Source organism: Ursus maritimus, unplaced genomic scaffold (assembly GCF_017311325.1).
Source record: "Ursus maritimus isolate PB19 unplaced genomic scaffold, ASM1731132v1 scaffold_8, whole genome shotgun sequence".
NCBI classification, from domain to species: domain Eukaryota; kingdom Metazoa; phylum Chordata; class Mammalia; order Carnivora; family Ursidae; genus Ursus; species Ursus maritimus.
Genome location: NW_024426996.1, coordinates 63888757 through 63905879, shown reverse-complemented (window position 1 = coordinate 63905879; position 17123 = coordinate 63888757). Strand labels below are relative to the sequence as shown.

The window sequence follows — 17123 nt, the reverse complement described above, 5'->3', positions numbered from 1 at the left end:
CCACAGGGAGACTGTCCAGTGTCTCTGTGAGGACTGCTAGCAAGTTCGCCTCGTTCTCTTCATCTATCTTCTGCAAAAACAGAAAAATCGACGACGTGAGAGCATTGACATTGAGGGACGGATAACGCTATCCATCAGTGTAGACGGATCATGTTTATCCAAATGAGTAGTACATGAAATTTCGAATGCTTGTGCCAGAACACAAATGATCATGTCTTCTTCAGACTCCAAATTCACTTTTGGTCTGAATCACACAATGAATTGATACCTCTCAGGAGCAATCTCTGATGGCTGAGCTGTCCAAGCTAGCAATTTGTGATGTCGGTACATGTGACAGCTGTATATGACACCATCTTGTTCACAGTCGTTCTTCCCAGGTGTATGTCTTGTTTCCCTAACTAAAGGAGAAGGTCTAGAGAATCTTAGCACTTGAGAGAATTTTAACCATCATCTATTTCATCTTCAGATATAGTGTTTCAATCTCCTGTGCAGCCAAAATGCTTAGATAACCCTCCGTTTGAACAGGACCAGAAACTGAAACTATACTGAGAGCAACCATACATTTTCATGGTTTCAATTATAATCTCATCACCAAACACTCCACGGCCATTTATTTCCCTCCCTGACATCTCTCCCAACTTTGGTCATAAATCTAGAACTGCCCACTGGACATTTCTCCCTGATAATAGCTCCCTCATCCTCCACAACCCAAACTTAGGACCTTTCACAGCAAACCTGCTGTTTCCCTTGACTTCCTGAGTTTGGGTAACAGTTCCTCAGACCCAAACTGTAGAGCGACTTTGAGTCCTCTTCATCTGGTCAGTCATTAGGTAGAGTCTTACTTTGTCATATCTCTTCAATGCGGTCGTTTCTTGTGGCTGGGGTGCAATTCTAGTGCTACGTTAGTTGGAACGGGGACCCCTGCGAACGTATTCTAACTTGTTTCCGCAACTCCCACAATCACTCCCAGCCACACACCCTTGGAAAGTTAATCTTCAGGTATTCATTGCATAAACATATCTGCATACCTCCTATACCAGGGCTATGTTTGGTGTTAGAGATAGAAAGAGAAAGATGACCTCTGCCCTCCAGAAACCGTCCAGGGGAAGGCAAGAACCTGTGAATCATTTATTATAAATGATAACATTTATTTCAGTACTCTGTACGAGCTTGTACACCTTGTTTACAGGAAAATGTGCTATATTCCCATCACCTGGGCAACCAGTGCCAATGCTAGGCACACAGCATGGTCAACGATTACTTGCTGGATAATTCATCGATCTGCGTTTACTGCCTAGAATATATGTTGTGTAGATCACTTTCTCTTCCTCCTGTTAGCACTCCACATTGTTTGTCCAATTTGACCTGCTTCATAAATCTTCTTTTTGAAGTTCCTTGTGCTATGACATTAACAATATCGGCTAAATCATCCCACACCGATTCTATTACAAGATGCACCTAAGCTGCTGACATGTAATGAAGCCAGCAGTGCCCACACGTCCTTTCTCTCTAGCACTGAACTCCAGTTAATTGACCTGACAAAATTACAAGAATCACAGAATAAGACAGCTAATCAGAAAATCAAATTGTATTACTAGAGAAATTAGGCAGGCCTTTATCACGTATACATTCTATTTTCACATAAAAATTATTTTCCCTCATTACCGATGAGTCCCTATCCAGAAGGAAAACTACAGACTTCTTTCTCTTGGATTCGAGAGGCCAAAAAGAGCCATTTGTACTCATGGTAGACTTCACTAGCATTTCCTTTTTTTTTTTTAAGATTTTATTTATTTATCTGACAGAGAGAGAGACAAGCGAGAGAGGGAACATAAGCAGGGGGAGTGAGAGAGGAAGAAGCAGGCACCCAGTGGAGTAGGGAGCCCGATGTGGGGCTTGATCCCAGGACTCTGGGATCACACCCTGAGCCGAAGGCAGATGCTTAACGACTGAGCCACCCAGGCGCCCCTTTACTAGCATTTCTTACCTTTGCATAATGTGTCTCCCTAATGCCCCTGGACTTCACATTGTGAGTCAAGTGGATTTGGGCACAGGGGATGGAATGACAACTTTCTGAGTATGAGGACTCCACTGCAGGAGGTAAATCCTAATTGGGGGGTGGTGTGAAATGTTAATTTCAGAATGGCACCACTTCTTCCAGAAATTGACCGATTGTTTAAAAATCAAACTGCTTGATTTAATAACAAATCATTATCGAACATACCGCCCAGCCTCAATTCTCCTGGATCTGTCCATATAATCTGAATAATAAAGATATGGAAATGATTTTCACTTATTTTCTGCCCCAGATCATATTCTAGCATCCAAAGATTCCAATCTCTTCCCTTTCAATTCAGATTACCCCCACATATGAAAAACCAAATTCCATTATTCATCTGTCCTAAATAGAAATAATATTTAAATTAAATACATATTATTTTAAATCATCTAAAAACCATGAGATTTACATTAATATAAATATACCCATAGTAGCTAATAAACATAATCTTTGAAGATATCTCAAGCACACACACATACACACACACATACACACACATGGTTTGAGTAAATTGGACTTTTTTTTCCAGGGATCCTAATTTTCAGAAAGGCTTATTTCACTGAAGTTCAAAAATAGCTCAAGAAAAACAGTTAAGAATGTTTACCAATAAATGAGTAATTTTGTTTACCCCGATTTAAGTTTTGTATTTGGCTTTCCAGCAACACTACAAGCCTCTATTTGCTTTCAATCACATAATACAATAGCGCCTTAGTTCTATCCCTAGTGTAAACAAACTATAATAATTCCAATCAAGTCAGAATGACAAAGAACACTTAAATTAACTAGTTTCTCCAATTTCTTTAATAAGCCCGGGTGAATGTACATCAAAAACAATGGCAGAAATATTGGAGCCTGATAATGTCATAATTAATTTACAAGATCTGATTAAACCACAGCTATTTAAATTCTCTCTACTGGAACCACAATGGGAGGGAGGGCGGTGGGATGGGAGATTGGCAGTGTGTGTGTGTGTGTGTGTGTGTGTGTGTGTGTGTGTGTGTGATGGGGTACGTGGGTAGGGTAGGCTGGTATTCAACCAGGACGGACCGGTCGGGCCGTGATTCTTATTTACAGCCCATGTTCATCAGACACATATGTGGCTGACTCAGTGAGGGGTTCGGAGACCGTTTATTTTAGTAAAGTCATTCTTGAATTATGGAAGGAAAGAATGTTATTTCAAATTCTCTGTGTTTTGTCTAATCGTAGAAGACTGAGGAAAAAGCTAAGATATTTCCCGATGACATTTTTGTTCTGAAGCTCAACAGATACTCGTGTTGGTGAAGTTGAGTGGACATTGCTCCTCACTGTGGCAATTCCAATTAGTTTAGCAAGAGTTTCAACAATCAAACACTCCAGAGAAGGCAATGGATGTGACAAAAAGGACTCTGGTAAACAATTAATGTCACTTCCCATTATTGCTTCGGTCCCAATTTACAGAGCAAATAAATCAAAGTCACTGCAGATGAAGCACTCTGGCCTACGAACACATGTCTGTTCACAGGTGACGGGGCATTGAAATACATCAGGCAGTAAAACGACTTTGCAAAATAACCTTTCAAAGACTCGCTCTGACACCGTGTTCTAATTGTTCGGAATTACTGTTTTTACAAAAATATGCTTATTAGCTCCATATAAGTTAAGAAAAGAAGAGCAGAGAGGCAAAAAAGAGAGAGCAGGTCACCAATTAGAGAGTGATGTAAAGGTGCACAGCTGAGTGGGGGGGGGCAGAGAGGGAAAGAAAGGTCGGGCACAGGCCGACAAGCATTTCCACAGGGGAGCTCTGAGACTCTCAGGCAGCTTCAGCCTTGGTGGGCGTCCACCTGGGCTCTCCTAACGCAAGGTGGGTCTGCTGCTCCTCCCACCGCAATAAAGGTCCTGGTGACCGTACCGTGCATTCCCGGAGGGCGCTCCAGGAGTAAAGAAGCCCATTCCACAGACACTCAGGTTGTAAAGAGTTTCCACTGGCAGGCGATACACATACACGTGCACTAGGAACCTGAAATTCAGAATGGGCAGTAACTCCGAAGCAATGCTATGTCTTTAACAAATGATAGTTCAGAACACTTGGTTCATTACTGCTCATTGGGACTGTTGGGTCCCTATCTGACCTGCCCTAAGTGTGATACAATTCAAAGGGCACAGTTAAAGGAAGGCAGATTCCACATCTTCAGGTGCTCAGAGTCACCTGAAGATTGAAATTTGGGGTCCGGGACATAATATCTGGGCCTTCTTCCCTTGTGAGCAGTTGGCAAAAGGATCTTGCAACTGATTATGCATGGTGGGGCAGACAGTACACTGAGCTCACCCAAGTGCATAGAGAGGGAATAAATCTACTAAATTAAGGAGGCAGGGGCACCTGGGTGGCTCAGTCGTTAAGCATCTGCCTTCGGCTCAGGGCGTGATCCCGGAGTTCTGGGATCGAGCCCCATGTCAGGCTTTTCTGCTGGGAGCCTGCTTCTTCCTCTCCCACTCCCCCTGCTTGTGTTCCCTCTCTCGCTGGCTGTCTCTCTCTCTCTGTCAAATAAATAAATAAAATCTTTAAAAAAAAAAAATTAAGGAGGCAATGAGGGATTCCGAGATGCTTCCCGACACCTGAAGGGAGAACTGCAAAGTGAAAGCGGCATGTGGTATCCCAAAGATTTTTAAATGCAGGCTATTATGGCAGGACCATGCCCTGCTTATGATAGTAATTTTTTCCACATCTTGTAGAATTGCAATTACACTCTGCGTCCCCAGATTCTCACACTCGCTTGATCTCTGTTTGATAAAAATAGTTTAATAGCCATTTAATCACAGCTTCATTATCTTAGCTCTCTTAATGCGAATTAGGCCAGGAGAATTCCTGCTTCCTCATTATTCAAATCATCAATAAGAAGGAAACAGTGGGGTCTTCTTATCACTCATTAATCAGTTTTAGTATCTTAGGTACTGTTTACTCAGAGATCAGTCTATGTGAGAGGTCACTTAACCTCTGTGAGCCTCTATTTTCTTTTTTCTATATAAAAATTCAGGTTATTATCTGCCTAATTCCTAGGACAGACTTTTTCTGCACTCATGGTTAATCGGGAGAAAAAAAAGAATGGACGAAAGCCTGAGAATCCTTCAAGGAGGGGCTCAATACATTTCCAGGGTATATGTCTATCGTCTTGATTGACCATATTTGAATTTCTTTCTTTGAGCATGATCTACTGCCGACTTTTAGCAGTGGGCCAGCTTCCTCCCAAATACCCAGCATGCCTTGGGCTTCCTCCTTGCCCCATCCTGCTGATTTGGAAGCAGCTAATGAAGACAAAATTAACTCCTACTTTAAGTGAGGCCTAATTAGGAAGGGAAATCTGCTAGAGTAACATCTGGTAATGCATTCTGAAGCCAAATATAAATGACATTTTTGGATTATCCACTATTTTGGATTATTTCTCCCACTAGACCCCAACCAGGAGTTGAAATAAATAAATGAGAAAGTGACTTTTACGATAGCTTGAGGGGTTCAAAGAAGAAACACAGTTGACCATAGGAGTCCCTTTTCTGGATCTTTACACATAAAGTTCTGTACATTTTGTTCACGCACAAAAAGGCAAAAAACTTTTACATGTGTGAAATTTTGGTTTTAATGTATAAAGTTTGATTCAAGATTTGCAAGAAGCTGAACTAAAATTAAAAAAAAACAATTTCTGAAATGAAAGAAAAAAATTACAGTTCATACTAGACTACTGAAATAGAATTTGAGGTTATTAGCTTTTTTCTTTAAAGCATTTTAATCAGGAAAGATACCACCTTCTCCGATTGGTTATTATACATGTCAGCTCTGAGGGGTCTAAGCCTTTGCTGGAGATGTTAATATTTTGAATACTCACTCTCAAACAACTCTCTTTCTCTTTTTTTTCTCTTTCCTTCCTGGAGTGTTTTACAATCCAATGTGCTTTTTCTTGCTTCTCTTATACCCACATACAGACCAACAGTATGTCCGTGCACCTTCTCACAGCCCAACAGTAAATGCGCAGAAACCCCACGTGGCACTTCTTAAAGTTTACTACCTCCTGCCCCATTCAAGAAGAGAAGGCCCTAAAATAACCCACTAACTTTCTGTTTATGGGATGGCTTTGAAAAAGGGTGGACACTTGAAGACGGGGAAAAAAATGATGTAAGAAATTTCAGGTGTATACGTGCAGCAGAAAAATAGCCAAGACAATAAAGACTTTGCATTACATCACACATTTCTTGTGAAAAAATACTTCTGTATGTATTCACTTCTTACAGATGCCCTGCGAATGAGCTTAGTCCCCTCTTTTATTCCCAGGAGAGATAAGATAAGCACATTATGAGACCCTGGATTTGCTCTGTTGGATGCCGAAGTTGCTGGAATTTACGGTTGTATTGCTAGAGTGGCTAATAGAAAAAACATAAATTTTAATTTCACTGTTTGGGTAAATCTCCATGGACATCAAGGCTACTTAAAATAACACGTATGTAAATGTGTCTATTCATACCATGCCCCAACACACACAAGTTTGCATCGCAAGCACACATATGTAAAACAGAATCTATGTACATGCGCATTTCTTTCAGTCTCTTAGGTATACGCTCATATATTCCATTGCAGTTGACTATATATGTGTATTATCAGCACATGGATGCTTTCTCCCAGTTATCCACTCTAACTGAGGAAAGCAATGATCAAAAATTGAAGACAATTCTTGGGACAATAAAATAAACCAAGAATCAAGTGGAAATAAATACACAAAACTGAAGAACTCCCTCTATAGTTATATTTGTCCATTTAATTTTTGTTAATATTTATGCTCCTATTTAAGCAGGCATAAAATATGTGTTCTCATCTGTATTAGGCTCCATTTGAACTTACTAGCTTATATCACACACTCATAAGTTACTAAGCATGCACTGAGCGTGTGGAATTCATTATTCTGAAGAGGTTACACGAGCCAAAAGCGTAAATACAGACGTTCAAGAGAAAGGCTTAAGAAAATCTTGGTTGATGGTTCAAAATGAGCTATTTCGTGGGGTGGGGGTGGGGGATGGGATACATTTCACGTCCACTTCTCATAACGTGAAGAGGAAGCCACCAAGTTGAGCCACCAAACAGAAGGCTTAATGGGCCTGTAAAGATCCAGCCTGGCCTTCGTTTGTTTTCAAGTTTGAACTAAAAGAGAAGCTGGGCCCTGTGTAAAGGACACCAGACTGAAAGTCAGGAAAATTGGCCCGAGTCCCATCTATACCACTAGCTAGTTACGTAGCCTCAACTAAAATGGCTCGACTCTGGCTGCAGGGCACGTGCCCAAATGATGATCTCGTAGGTTCCTAACTGGTTCCCTGCTTTCACCCTTGCCACTTTTCTCCCCATCCCAATAGTTCATTCTCAACACAGAAGACTAAAGGATACTGATAAAACCTAAGTCATACCTTGTGCCCCTTGTGACCTAGCCCTCCATGGCTTCTCATGCCTCTCAAAGTCAAAATCCTCAGAGTGACCCTACTAGCCTAGGATCACCACATGATTTATCATCCAAGCCAGTACACTTCTGAGAATATAAATACTCAGTCACTTGGGTGTGAATGCAGACGATCACGGTCTGAGGTGTATGGTTGGTTGCCCTATATTAGACCTACATCATCTGACCCTGTCAGTGCCCCCATTTATCAGTCTGAATCCTCTCCAACCACTCTGACCTCATCACTACTCCACAAAAATGCCAGGCATTCTTCTACCCCAAGGCCTTCGTACCTGCTGTTTCCCCTTACTAGAAGGCTCTTCTGCCAGATGGCCACATGGCTTGCCCCTTCATCCCTTCATTTACTCAAAAGTCACCTTCTCAGTGAGACCTTCCCAACCACTCTGAACTGTACATCCATTACTCTAGTTTATTTTTCCTTTTGGCACTTATTTCTATAACTCAATATATATTTTACCGACTTTCCTCATTCATGGTCTATCGATAATAGAACCACTGTGAGGTCTGTCCGATCACTATTAAGGCACTTGGCATAGAGTAGATGCTTATTAAAAATGAGTAAGAATAACATCTGAAATGTTCAACCAATCCTAAAAATATACTGTGACTTTTCATTCTCCTGCTGTTGTCGTTGTGGTTTGCTCTGAAATTTCCACCTTTTTCCACCTCCACCCAATTAATACTGTTTATCTCAAGCCATAATTCGAAATTAGCTTGCCTTCGTTCTTGTATGATAGGCCAGGAAAACAGCCAATATATTCTTAGTGGGAGAGAAGGAAATTTGAACAGAATCACAGAGGGGCGGATTCTGAAATAAGCACTGAATCTGTATGAGTCAACATAATGTACATCTTTTGTAAAAGAAGAGGTTGACATGGGTCTTCTAAACGCAGGGATTAATTCACCCCAACTCTGGTGTTTGGGAGGATACGGGAATGAATCATCAAGCAATTAATTTGCAGAAATTTCCAAAGAGCCGAGATGATTTGTGAAGAGAAAATCATGCCAGACCAACTTACTATCTGTCCATGCAGAAGCATCAGGCTCGCTAATCAAGAGAAAACAATTGATGTAATCTATCTGGACTAGAAGGAGCTTCTGTAGTCCATTCTGCATAACGCACTCATCTATAAACTGGGAGTATATAGTCTTAGCCAGAGGCTTTTTCAAACTGTGTGCCACGGGACCATGGCCATAGTAGAAGTGTTGTAAGGATTGATAAAAAACACTGTAGTATATGATATATTTTACACATTTATATAATTGAGCTCATATGCCAATATAACTAATTTGCTTTTAGAAAGCACCATGCACACTCAACTATGTTATTTCTCTTATCATAAGCACAGCGGAGGCCACCACTGAATTAACTTGCCATGTTGAATCATTTTATGTTGGTCTCGGGATTTTAAAAAATATCTTGAGAAGTGAGGGTGAGCAGCTTAAAACCTGGAGCCATTTACAAATACTCGTTTCTATGAAGCAGGATTTTCTCAATCCTCTTAGATCCAAACAGACTACAAAATAATCAGTTGCTAAGATTGATATAAGATACCGATCATCATCTTAAGCCTCAACTTCACTTTTTTTTCTGTTCATTTAAATAGTTTCGTAAGTATTACGACAGCTAAATGTTATTTACATAAAAAATAATAGTAAGTAGCAGCTGACTTTTATTGAGTGTTTCTATGTGCCTGGGGCTGAGTTCATTTCCTTACACACACTATTTCATTTAAACCATCAATTGACCCCATGATTAGGCCTAAATTCATGCAGCTTACAAGAGGCAGAGTTGGGTACCAAATCAGATATATCTGATAAAGCCTTGTTCTCACTCCCTTTCCTTCCATGTTGGAATTTTAAAATCCATGGAACGAAAATGAAAAGTGGGCATGTGCTAGTCTAATCTGTAATTATATTAGAGGATACAAAATGAGTTATCGAAGGATAAGATCCCAAGGTGGGGAACTGCAGTTACCTTCCATGAAGCAGAACTGGCCTTCCATGTAGAAAGAGGGTTTTGCTTTGACATTGCTTCTCAGTATTTCTCATTATTGCCGGCCCAGTGTCACCACAGAGCCTCTCTTTAGTCCTACTGGGTGTGACCTGCCCTTTTGTTAGAATGTTCTTTCCATTCCCCTTCATTTCCTCCTATCCTATCTCTACCTCAAAGCCTGTCTTCAAGCTCTTAAAGCCTTTATAAGAATAACCTGGATCCCTGGATAGAAATACAGATTTTGAGGTCTCATTACTGACCACTAAATCGAAACCTCTAGATCAGAGTTTCTCAACTTTGACACTCTTGACATTTCGGGCCAGATGATTCTTTGTTGGTAGGGGCTGTCCTGTGCATCTCAGGATGTTTTGTAGTATCCCTAGCCTATGCCTATTTGATGCCAGGAGCACATCCCCTATTACCAAAGCAACCCAAAACAACTCCAGTTACTGCCAAATATTTGGTGGGAGGTAAAACTGCGCCCAGCGGAGAATGATTGTCCTAGAGGAGCGGTTCGGGATTCCGCAGTTCTGATAAGCACCCCAAGTGATTCTGAATCATGCAAGTTTGGGTAATTTGCTGTTTTGTGGCTGTTGAGTAGTGTATAGATCAATTCATGGTGGGAATTTATGATTCCAAGTAAGCTAGATTTATGTCTTCTAACACATGCAGTTCTAGCAGTTCTTAATAGTTATTAATAACATATTTTTTATTTATTCTATGTGAATGCTTATTTCCAATATCTTACACTATGTGCCTACATGTTTTATAGTCTATGCTTCCTTGTTGATTACAACTTACTGGTTATTTACTCCCCGAATTTCTTTTTGATTAGTCCAATGGCATTTCACTCTTTTTATTGCCAATCATTCTCTGCTTTTTTCAACATTTTCTCACTGTCATCATTATCATAAAGTTCATTTTGGTTTTTTAGTCTATTTGACTACATAGACTACATGCTAAATGATTCTTGAGGATTTTCTTCTATATGCTTTCACAGAGTTCTTAAACATTTCTAGACTTCTTAAGATTTTTTTTAAAGCTCAAAAAGCACATAAAAGCCTTATACAAGTTTGATGTTATTATGAAAGAGGCGGTGAGGCAAAATATAGACTCTGAAGTTAGACTGCTTACGTTTGGATGCTGAGTTCATCACTTACAAGGTGCATAACCTTCAGCAAGTTACTTAACCTCTCTGTGTCTCAGATTTCACGTCTGAGAAGGGCGTTATAATAATAAGACTTACATTGAAGGGCTATTTTGAGCAAATCCAGGAATACTATGTAAAACAGGGCCTGGAATATAGTAAGGACTTATCCTTGCTACTCTTAATATTATCATTATTATAGTCCTTATGCACTAGATTGAGTTCAAAATAAGTGAGACCAAAAAATGGATCCATTGGGAAAATACTATAGTGGAGGGAACATTTAAAGTAGACTTCAAGGTTGGCATAGGATATGAACAATTGAAGGGAAAAGGGAAGACCATTCTATACAATAAGCCTACACAATATAGAGATTTTCAATGTGGCATCAAAATTACCATGTACATGAAGGCTCAGAAATCCTTACAATTTGTATAAAGCTCACTGCCTACCTGTTACTTGTTAATATGGTATGTTGGGATTAACAGGTGTGATATGACATAATCACTGGCTGCTTGCATGTTTATTGCATAGAGTGACCACCTGAGATCCATGCCATGCCAAACCATGATATCTACATTTGACACACTCTCCTTTCATGTACACACATGCAGACTTACACTTATGTGCATATGTACAAGTACATAAAATTTTATTACTTACACATATTTATTGAGGGCCTACTATATGCTTTAATCTGTTTCCTAGAAACTTATATTTCACTTTGGTGGAGAGAGGATGGCAGATAATACACAAATGAACCCCTTCTAAAGATAGATAAATAGGATATATACATACACATATAGAAAGAAAGAACATAGACTATATATACGTATATTCACACACACACATTACATACACAGAATGTATGTATGTAGAGAGAGAACATAACGTTTATACATAATATTAGCTTTGCACAGTGGCAGTATCGTAGCCAATGAGGTTTGTCCGAGGCGCGATTATTGCTAATTAAAAACTTTTCCTAATAAAGTTTATATATAATATTATTAGTTGTATATATTATATATATGATTATTATATATTACATAATATTAAACATATAGAAAGAGAAAGAGAAAAAAAAGAGACAGAGGGATATATTTGGAGTGTGTGTGTGTATGTGTATGTATAAAAACATAGAGAGGAAGAATAGAATATATGTGTGTATATACGTGTGTGTGTGTATACATAGATATACATGCTTGATAGTAAAATATGTACATTGATAATGTATATAATATATACACATATATAAAGTATATAGAGTACATATATATACACACACAGAATATATATGTAGAGAGAGAATATAGAGTTTATATAATAATTATATTATTAATTATATATATTATATACATTTTTTATAATATACATATATAGAGAGAGATAGAGAAAAAAAGAAAGAGACAGAGATATATCTGGAGTGTGTGTGTGTACATATATAACACAGAGAGGAAGAATATAGAATATATTCTATATATTAGATATATAGAATAGAATATATGTGTGTATATATGTGTGTATGTATGCATATATATACTTGATAGTAAAATAAATAATCCAATAATGTATATGTACATATGTTCATATATATATATATATATAGAGAGAGAGAGAGAGAGAGAGAGACTGACAGCATTTGAAGTAGCAAGCTATAATAGCTGAGAAAGAAATGCTCTAGGCAGAGAAAGGAGTAAGTGTAAAGGTTCCGAGGTGAGAACTTGCAATGAGTCAGACATTAATATTTTCGTAGTTTACATATTAGTATATCTGGGAGGAAGGTAATGTTGAAAATATTTAACAAACATTACACATGAGCACTGATCACTGAGGACAGCAGCACCAGGATGTCAGAAAGAAGGCCCATACTGTAAATGACACAAAGGTTTATTGTGGCAAATTAGCAGATTGTGTTAACCCTGGATACAAGCATGTTTTTTACTCTGACTCTGGAAGACACTGTGTAACAATTTCCCATTACAACCAATAAATTCTCTATAAGATTGTACATTTTCTGCCCCAAGGAAGTGCTTAGAAGGCACTATTACACAGGCCCATGCTATTTGTTCATAAACACTTAGCACCACAAGACGTGTGCCGACCCAGCAGCTGCAGATGCCTGGCACCTGGAGGTACATGGTATATTAAGGTTGGGGACGCCAAGATTCGGGCGACATCAAATGATCTGATTACTGCAATATTCTGGCAATAGCATTAAAATGAGAGAAAATTGTCTCAAGGTGGTTAGAAGCTATTCAGAGGCAAGGCTGTCCTCCCTGTGGGGGCATCTAGGGTGAAGGGACTCAGTGTGCTTCCTGGTAATCCTCTGTGCTGTGCGGGGCCCTTCCCCCAAGAGAATAGAGCCCTTTAGAGCCCGGGACTGGGTCTTCGATTCCTCGAGCAACCTTCATTTCCCACTAAAGTGTTCTGAACAGAGTAGTGGGTTGTCAGAAAACACCTGCCAGGTGAATACAGTATGAGCAGTCTCCATGACTTTGTGTCTAAGTATCCCACGTGGGTTTCGGTTTCCAAAGCATCTGAGTAAGGCTGCAATCTCGTAGGATTTAGAGTCTGAGCTTCTCTTAATACCAGAACGAGTGCGCCCCTCATGAGGAATCTTTAAATACTTTATACTGAATCAGTTCTAAGTGCAGAATCACTCATGAGGATCAGTGATTTATATGCCTATGTGGTGAGCACGCACAGTAGGGTCGCATATGGCTCCCAGTTAGACAAAGTGGCTAATAACACTCAAGGGGACATTTTTTAAAGTGACCTTGATAACTGGGTTAAAGAAGCGTGTGTACCTGTCACAACATGGGAAATGACAAAAGAAGTACAAACCAAACTGGATAAAAACTCAAGAGTTACAGGATGATAAAAGGAGAAAAAAGTCATTTAACGACAGGCTCACATAATGACAGGATGCGGTAACTGAAATACAGAAGAGTGGGAGCCAAAAAGAGTCAACTCAGCCAACTGTATGATTCTGGAGATGAGAAGACGGATAAATAAAGTGTCAACTCCTAACTGATCTAAATCTACATTTGTTTGGGGCCTCTGGGCTCCCTAGTCTTTCTACAGTGCTATGTTGATTCCTGGGAGAATGAAAGCAAACAATAGCAAAGAATCTTTCTCATACATTTGCCATTTTTCTTCTTTAGGCCTCAACATTGTTTAAAATATTACAGATGGGAAGTTCCCAGGCCAGACCTCTGTAGAAATCCTGGGCTCCGATGAAATTCCATGTCTGTGTTTCTTAAAAGATCATAAGCCTCTTAAAAATAGGAATCATGATTTGCATGTCAAACTATTGTCAAAAAATATTAAATATTTGTTGAGTACCTACTGTGTACCAGGCATTCTTGATGCTGGGTACCTGTCAACGAACGAAATAATTTAAAATTCCTACCCTCACAAAGCTTATTATAGCAGGAAAGACACGGACGAAATAAATTACCGTAAACAAAATAAATGAGTGGGAGGAAAAAATGAATGGATAAAACAATAAGAATTCCACTTTTATTGAAGGAAAGCCAAGTATTTTCAAAAATCAGATTTATTTAAAAAAAGTCACATTAATTTAGGAAAATAGAGCATAGGTATTTTTTCTTAGGAAAGGACTGGAATAACTTAGAGATACTTAAATCTCTAAACTGTTGAAAATATAGCTCTTAGTATAAAAACTTGATGTAAAGAAAATTTCCTGCTGGCCGTCTTTTACACAAAGTGAAAGATGCTGTAAAGACATGAGTCTCAGTTTTGGCTACATATTAAAATCATGTGAGCATTGAAAAGAAATATTTATGCTTGCTCTCCACTCCCACCCCCAGCCCAGAGCAATAAAATCAGTCTGTTTGGAGCACGGAGGTAGTATTTTTAGAAGCTTCCCTGGTGGGACTCTAATGGGAACCAGGACTGAGAATTACTCCTATAAAAGACTTGAATGGTAGAGCCTTTGAGGGAAGGTGAAAATATTTGCCACGATCTATCTTATGGGCTGAAGCTGAGAAGGTTTTCCCATGAGTGTAGACCAACTGTGCCATATTGAAACCCTGAAACCTTCCATAAAATGTTAGACTGTGTACTCTCCATCTTCATCCAGCACATATCGAGTCTGTCCCCTTTACTATGCAGGCTTTCCTTCCTGGGTCCCTTCCTCAATTACCCACTTGGAGCTGAAAACTTTGACGTTTGAACCCCTTGGTTGGTAGTTGCTAATATCTTTCCCAGAGTTCCTTCAGTACTCATAAGTCCAGCAATAGATCTCTTTGGCATATGGCAGGGATACCTACCAACCAAGAGCCTCATTGCTATGACCATAGGCTGGCCAGGTTATGAAAGCCTGAGTTTAAAGTAAGAAGACAACCAGAAGAACCCCACCATGACACTCGAACTCCATGAAAACAATGACATAGATATATGCCATTTAAGTGAAACATACCCATTAAATAGTATTAAATCAAGGAAGTTAGCAAGGAGCACTTGTGCAGCCCATGTCCTACACATGGATACTGGAAACATCTGAAAGAATGAACTCCAAAGTATTACAAGCAAGGGAGGCTTCAGATGACTTTAATTCCAATTTTTTCATATATTTTTATAACTCCAAATGGATGAAAGACCTCGATGTGAGACAGGAATCCATCAAAATCCTAGAGGAGAACATAGGCAGCAACCTCGACGACATCAGCCACAGCAACATTTTTCATGACACATCTCCAAAGGCAAGAGAAACAAAAGAAAAAATGAACTTGTGGGACTTCATCAAGATAAAAAGCTTCTGCACAGCCAAGGAAACAGTCAAAAAAACTAAAAGGCAGCCCACGGAATGGGAGAAGATATTTGCAAATGATGCTACAGATAAAAGACTGGTATCCAAGATCTACAAAGAACTTCTCAAACTCAATACGCAAGAAAGAAATAAGCAAATCATAAAATGGGCAGAGGATATGAACAGACACTTTTCCAATGAAGACATACAAATGGCTAACAGACACATGAAAAAATGTTCAAAATCATTAGTCATCAGGGAAATTCAAATCAAAACCACACTAAGATACCACCTTACGCCAGTTAGAATGGCAAAAATTAACAAGGCAAGAAACGACAATTGCTGGAGAGGATGTGGAGAAAGGGGATCCCTCCTACATTGTTGGTGGGAATGCAAGTTGGTACAACCACTCTGGAAAACAGTGTGGAGGTCCCTTAAAAAGTTAAAAATTGAGCTACCCTATGATCCAGCCATTGCACTACTGGGTATTTACCCCAAAGATACAGACGTAGTGAAGAGAAGGGCCATATGCACCCCAATGTTCATAGCAGCTTTGTCCACAATAGCAAAATCATGGAAGGAGCCAAGATGCCCTTCAACAGATGACTGGATTAAGAAGCTGTGGTCCATATATACAATGGAATATTACTCAGCTATCAGAAAGAACGAGTTCTCAACATTTGCAGCAACATGGACGGCACTGGAGGAGATAATGCTAAGTGAAATAAGTCAAGCAGAGAAAGACAATTATCATATGGTTTCTCTCATCTATGGAACATAAGTACTAGGAAGATCGGTAGGAGAAGAAAGGGATAAAGAAAGGGGGGTAATCAGAAGGGGGAATGAAGCATGAGAGACTATGGACTCTGAGAAACAAGAGGGCTTCAGAGGGGAGGGGGGTGGGGGAATGGGATAGGCTGGTGATGGGTAGTAAGGAGGGCACGTATTGCATGGTGCACTGGGTGTTATACGCAACTGATGAATCATCGAACTTTACATCAATAACCAGGGATGTACTGTATGGTGACTAACATAATATAATAAAAAAAATTTTTAAAAAATAAATAAATACATTAAGGTCAAAGAATATGGCCTATATGATTTTAATCTTTAAAAAATATTTTTATAATGAGCACTTTTGTAGTTATAACATAAAAATATAAAAATGTAAAACATGTGTGGTTTGTGATAAAAGGGACCAGAGAAAAAGCTTAAGTGTGATGAGATAATTCATCAAGATCAGTCCAGGTCTACTCAACGTTGGGGCCCTGGCGTAGAACCTGCCTTTCGTGGGCCTTCATTTCCTCATCTGTAAATTGGCAGCAGTGACATCTGCCTCAGCTGCCCATTCCCTAAGGTAATTAGAAGTAAACGTAGCATAATACCTCTGTGCTTTGAGGAAGCATTATATAAAAATGCTACGTGAAAGTACACGTATCTCAGATAAAGTCAATCAAACGATATTTACCGAGTTTGTACTACCGTTCTATAGTCACAGCGTTCACTTCAGTGCCTTTCTCCCTCACAACACCCCCCAATATCAAGCAGACCAGAATAGAATATCCTGCATGAGAACACTGACCATTTGCCTGACACTGTGTAACAAAGTCTAGAAGGGAAGGAGGAACCAAGGGCCAGGGCGCTGTCTCTACGGGAGTCCTCATTGTCCCAGGTGACAT

General features: G+C 39.4%; 1 non-coding gene across 1 annotated transcript; it reads left to right on the top strand.

Annotated features, from left to right (window-relative positions):
* The first annotated feature begins 11578 nt into the window (after positions 1 to 11578).
* Positions 11579 to 11715, top strand: LOC121101590. The gene has a single exon (XR_005833577.1). It is a non-coding gene; the product is annotated as a U4 spliceosomal RNA (small nuclear RNA).
* The last annotated feature ends 5408 nt before the right edge of the window (positions 11716 to 17123 follow it).